The following is a 6,044-nucleotide window of genomic DNA, read 5'->3' as shown; positions in this document are numbered from 1 at the left end:
CTAAACTGTAGTTTGAAGAATCACCTCTTTTTGCTTGTTTTGAAATGTTCACTACTGATTTAATTCAGTGTTATATTGGAATTTGCATCATTCTAGCCACTTAAGATTGTTTAGGCTTCTATCGTATGCCCTTCTTAGTTTCTGTTCACTAAGCTCCAGCTCTCATTGACCATTTCTCACATCAAAACTGTTCCAGACTTTGGAGCATCTTTGGGTTTTTTCCACCCACTTTTTTGAGTTGGGAGGATGGGGACAGTGCAGCAGACACTATTCAAATGCAGTCACACTGTGAATCTGTACACAGACAATCATGATAGTTTCTGGTTGTACCTTCATTGCCGGGTCCTGCACTTGGGGCACAACAACCCTATGCAGTGCTACAGACTGGGGGAGAAGGACCTGGGGGTAATGGTTGACAGCAGACTGAACATGAGCCAGCAGTGTGCCCAGATGGCCAAGAAGGCCAATGGCATCGTGGCTTGTATCAGAAACTGTGACCAGCAGGTTCAGGGAGGTGATTCTCCCTCTGTACTCAGCACTGGTGAGACCGCACCTTGAGTACTGTGTTCAGTTCTGGGCCCCTCAGCACAAGAAGGATGTTGAGGCTCTGGAGTGTGTCCAGAGAAGAGCAATAAAGCTGGTGAGGGGGCTGGAGAACAAGTCTTACGAGGAGCAGCTGAGAGAGCTGGGGTTGTTTAGCCTGGAGAAGAGGAGGCTGAGGGGAGACCTTATGACTCTCTACAACTACCTGAAAGAAGGTTGTGGAGAGGAGGGAGCTGGCCTCTTCTCCCAAGTGACTGAGGACAGGACAAGCGGGAATGGCCTGAAGCTCCTCCAGGGGAGGTTCAGGCTGGATATCAGAAAAAAATTCTTCACAGAAAGAGTCATCGGGCACTGGCAGAGGCTGCCCAGGGAGGTGGTCGAGTCGCCTTCTGGAGGTGTTTAAGGAACGGGTGCATGAATTGCTTGGGGACATGGGTTAAGGGAGTGTTAGGAATGGTTGGACTCGATGATCCAGTGGGTCCTTTCCAACTTGGTGATTCTATGATTCTATGATTATTTCCTAACATTTGATTTGGGGTATTTTTGTGTGGGTTTGTTTTTTGTGCTTTTTCTTTTTTTTTTTTTTTTTTTAATGCTACTGAGCACTGAGCTGACATTTTCACAGACCTCTCTGTAATAACCTCAAGATTGCTTTCTGCAGTGGTAGCAGCTATTTTGGAGACTGTCATTGCTTATGTATAGTTGGGCTTTTTTCTCCCATGTGCATTACTTTACATTTATCAATATTGAGTTCAGCTGCCTTTTAATTTCCAAGTCATTCTGTATTATGATATCCCTGTGCAGCTCTTGACAGTTGACTTTAAACTTACTTCTTTGAATAACTTAGTATTGTCAGCAAATTTGTTTACTTCATCCCATCCCACTTTCCAGGTCACTGAAGACTAGATCAATCAGTATGTATTCCTGTGGGATTCCACTGGTGATCTTTCTCCACTGAGAAAACCGACATATATCCTTTGAGTCCAATTTTTTAACCATTTATTTTTCCATGAGAGTACCTTATTTTTACCTTATTGCAGCTTAGCTTCTTTAGCTTGAGTTTAGCTTCCTCCAACTGAAAATGCAGCTTGATGATTTTGAGCAGAACTTGAACACTGGTTATACAAAAGTAACTGAGTGGGAATGACTCTTTTTTGTCACAATCAAAAAAATGCCATTTCTCTCAATGGTCATGAAATGATGCTAAGACAAAGTGCTGCTGCACAAGCATACCTTAAGGGTGTCTGTACTAAAGCTGAAGATGCACACAGATATCTACAGTGACAAAGAACACACCTGGTAGCAAAGATCTACTCTACGTTTGACTTGGGATTCACTGGAATGTGCTGGATCTTCCCGACAGTAGAGGAATATAATAAGCTATGCTTTGGGAAGGCGATTTGTCGATCAGAATTGAGGTCAAGTGTGAGGACGACTGTGGCGTGCAGAGATGAGGTCACTGAAACGTGCCTTTGAGAAACAACTGTGGGAACTGCTAGCAGATTTGCAGATCTGAGAGGGAAACAGTACCAATTGCCTTGGGAAGAAATGGGAATGGAGGCAATTGCTGATTGAGACATTTCACAAGGCAGTCCTGCACTGACTGCCAGAGCAGCAGTGATTTAATTTTAGGGGTGGTCAAACTAATAGCAACAAAAGATATTTAAAAATACTGAATTGTGAAAATAAAAGGTAAAAGTTTAATTGTCACATAGGACTAATTGTAACAAGATATTGCTGAAATGACAATTTCATCAGAGCTCCGATCTAGCGTGGGCTGAATCAGCTTGCCTGGTGACAAGTCTGTCTTTTCAACTCTGCTACTGATGTTGTGAAACATGTTTCTTTAGTGATTATTCCCATCCATTCCCTGTGTCTCCCTGCCTAGTCCTAATATCCTTTTTTTGATATGGCTGTTGAGCCACTAAAGTCTATCTCTTTTTGGAATAGTTTTTTCCTTTTCTTGAGAAAAAATATTCTATACTAGTTTTCATCTTTCATTTTAAAAGACGTGGAACACTGTAAGCATTCAATTCTTTGAGATCCTTGGCTGAATGGGCTTCATCTCCTAGTCCCCCTGGTCTATCAAAGTTAGTCTTTTGCAGGGAAGAACTTTAGTTCCACCCATCTTTCTGATTTAAAGTAGGTCACTCCACTCAAAATATCGATGCATGTAAAACAAAATATCACTGGGGCATAACAGGGTTGAACTCTCTGAACTGGAGCATGAGTCAGGGAGGGTTAACAGTGAGTAAGGCAGATGAAGGTTAACCCATTACTTGTAAATGCGCAGGGTCTGGCAAGAAGTCTTTATAACCTGTAGCAGAAAGCTTCGACTAATACTTGATGGCTGAAAGGTGGCTTGTAAAGCAGAGACATGGCCAGCACCAAGGCAGGGAGCCTCCGCGTATGTGTGAAATAGCCTCCTGGGGCATTGCAGTTCAGGGGTGGCTGTAGCTGAGACTGTGGGTGTAGGTGAGAAATGGTCTCCCTGGTGCAGTTCTGAAAGGCAAAGCAGTGACTACTCCTGCTGAACTCAGGAAATGGGGATTTTTTTAATTCAGAGAGGCTGCGGGTGACAAGGGAGGTAGTCAGAAGGAAGCTGGAAACCGTGGGAGAGAAAGGAGGGGAATTCCTATTACTGGAGCTGCAGGCGGATGTGATGCAGCACACCTCCTCACTGCACCACTCACCTCTCTGATGACATGGATGGGTACCTGTGCAACAGGGGAGCAAAATATGTGTATCGTGGAGACGTAGTTGCTTTAATGCCACTAGCAATTGAGCCTGATCCACCACGAGTAATTACAACCAGGTGTGGTTGGAGACCTCTGAAGGAGATGCAACAAAAGACCATCAACATGCCCAGAGGACATAAAAGTCTCTCTGAACAGCAATTTTATACAAAAAACTGGTGCCAGGGCCCCAGGGGTGTCACCAGCCCTGACTGTCCCTGCCTGGCTCCCCAGGACTATCCATTTCCTAGGGCTCCACATCGATGCCTGGGGCCCACAGCCCATGACCCAGTGACACCACGGCAGGACTGGTCTCCTGCCAGCATTAAAATATAGGACTGCATCTGTGGGTCTCACCTCCCAGTTGCCCAGAGGATGACCCTTCCTGCTGCCATTCCCAGCGTGGCTCACAAATGGTGAGTGCTGGTGATTCCAGGCTTAGGAAATTTGGTAGGTATCTGTGGGGAGTCATGGGGATAGACAAAGTGCCATCTCACCCTGCAAGAAGTGGGGGGATAAACAGCCGTTCCTGATATCAATATGTTGTGCAGGCAAATCCCATCCCTGTGGAGATGGGATAATCATGGAGGCATGGTGGTCCAGCCAGACATTGGAAAACAGACACAGGATAACACTTCAAGAGCAAACTAACAGCTGGTTGTCTCCAGTCCAAATATTAGACTGAACAGTCTTTTTTTATCAACACAATGACAGGTGTTCAGATGTCAAAGTCCTTCATATAAGGTTGAGTAAAACCCCTTGAACAAAAATATATGGAATTATTTCACCCTTTAAATATCTGTGTCCTTTTGGTTAGCCAGCAAGCTGTGTAAGATAGCAGGCAGAGAAGTTTCTTGGGGTTGACTTTTTGTCAGACCTTTCTGAGTGAAACACAGTATGAAATAATTTCCCACGGCAAAATGGCCCTACAGATTTCTTTGTCAGCTTTGTCTGTTGGTGCTCAGGTATCACTAGTGTTCCTTGCTGGCTGAAGGGATTTGAGAAGCAGATTGATGCAGTGGAAATTCAGCCAAGCCAGATGCACGTGCCTGCAAGAGAAGTGATGAAACCTGTGCTGCAGGGACAAACGAGGTCAGGATTCATGGAAGAGAACCAGGTACTGCTGAGCCACAGACATGCTGGTCCTGTTGTACTCCCCTTTAGCCTGGAGATGGTTTTACTCTAGCTTGAACCAACTGCCACTGGATGTTTCTTGGAGCACAGGGCGAGAAGGAAAACCATATGTCAGATATTGCCATGGATATTTGCTCTTGAAAACCTGTTCACATCTTCTAATTTTCTTAATTTCAGTGAATTTGATGTCACTCAGAGCTAGTAATCTCTATTGCCCCATTAATAAGCTAGGCACTTTTTTTTGAATAACACCCTCATTTCCTATAGAAGAAAGCAACATGGACGGTGAGTATCGCTCCAGCGTGAATCCTGTGATTTGAGGGAGGAATTTACAGATGTGGGGGAACAATAAGCAAAAAGCGATCAACGCTGTCTTACAATCAGTGCTGCAACCTAAGCATTAGGCAGTCACCTCAGAGAGCTGATCCACAATGCTGCAAGTAGCAGGTTTGTGCCTCCTTGAAGAAGGCATTTTTATATATCAGGGGTTCTTTTGGGGGTGGGGGGACAGGGACATAAAATATCTGTGGACAGAGAACTTTAAACCAGAGATCCTTAAAGATTTATTAAGGAAGGGCCAGAGCATCTGGCAGCTGGCTTCGTAAAACTGTGTACTGCTTTTATAGTCAAGAGGCATAACATTGAAAATAGACCTTGGGAAAGTTTGCATGTAAAATCTCTCAGGAGTATATAGTTCTAAGGGTTAATAATATCTCTTTATTGTCTAATGATGTTTACATGCTTCAAAATGGCTAACTGTGGGTTTCATCCTAAGTGATGCTAGACTACTGAAAGCAAGTAGTGCATTTGCAAGTTTTACATTATCAGCACTCTTGGGCTTTTGGACAGACCAAAACCAGAAAGATTGCAAAAAAATTTTTTTTTTTTTGTAACACATATTTCAGGGCTCTGCAAGCTGATGTCAGTGGGTGGAAGCAGGTAGCAGTGCAGAAAATAATCTCTTGCTGGTAAACTGAACAAATGTACATGTAGATGCAGAGTATAGAGGGTTTCCAGCAAATGTAGACCTGATGCCAGTGATAGAAATGGCAGCACTCCATCCACATGGGTGTGCCACCTCTGACAGAAGCCCAGTATCAACAAACTCATTTGTAGCAAGCAAACAGAACAGTTTTCTGTCCCTACTTCAGTTTGTGTGTGGGCTAATAAGACTGAAGGGGGAATTATGTGATTCAGGCACAACATGGAGCTGCCTGACAGATTGCATACAGATGTAAGCTTGCTTTGCCTGTGCTTTGCGCTGGCTGAAGCTCAGCTAATATATTCTTTTTCTCAGTGAGGCTTATTGCATCAAGCTCAGCATTGTGCTGATAATGCAGTCACGCGGCTTCTGCATCTGAACTGGCTCGCTTCCTAACAGCTTGAAGCAAACTTGCATCTGTCTTCAAAATATGAGGTAGACATAACCTTATAACAGGCCGACACTTCTCAGCCTGCATAACGTGGAGCTGGGACATGCTCAAAGCAGGAGGGAAAGGATCAGAGGCTGTCTCAAACTCTTTGAAGTAGAAGGGATTTGAAGATCTGTGGTACTACATAGGCAACCCAAAAGGGGTTACAGTGAGTGGGAGCAGATGGTAGCTTGCCTGACAAGTGGAGATGCTCTGCATC

Source organism: Cuculus canorus, chromosome 3 (genome assembly GCF_017976375.1).
Source record: "Cuculus canorus isolate bCucCan1 chromosome 3, bCucCan1.pri, whole genome shotgun sequence".
In the NCBI taxonomy this organism is placed as follows: domain Eukaryota; kingdom Metazoa; phylum Chordata; class Aves; order Cuculiformes; family Cuculidae; genus Cuculus; species Cuculus canorus.
This window is presented reverse-complemented; position numbering follows the sequence as displayed.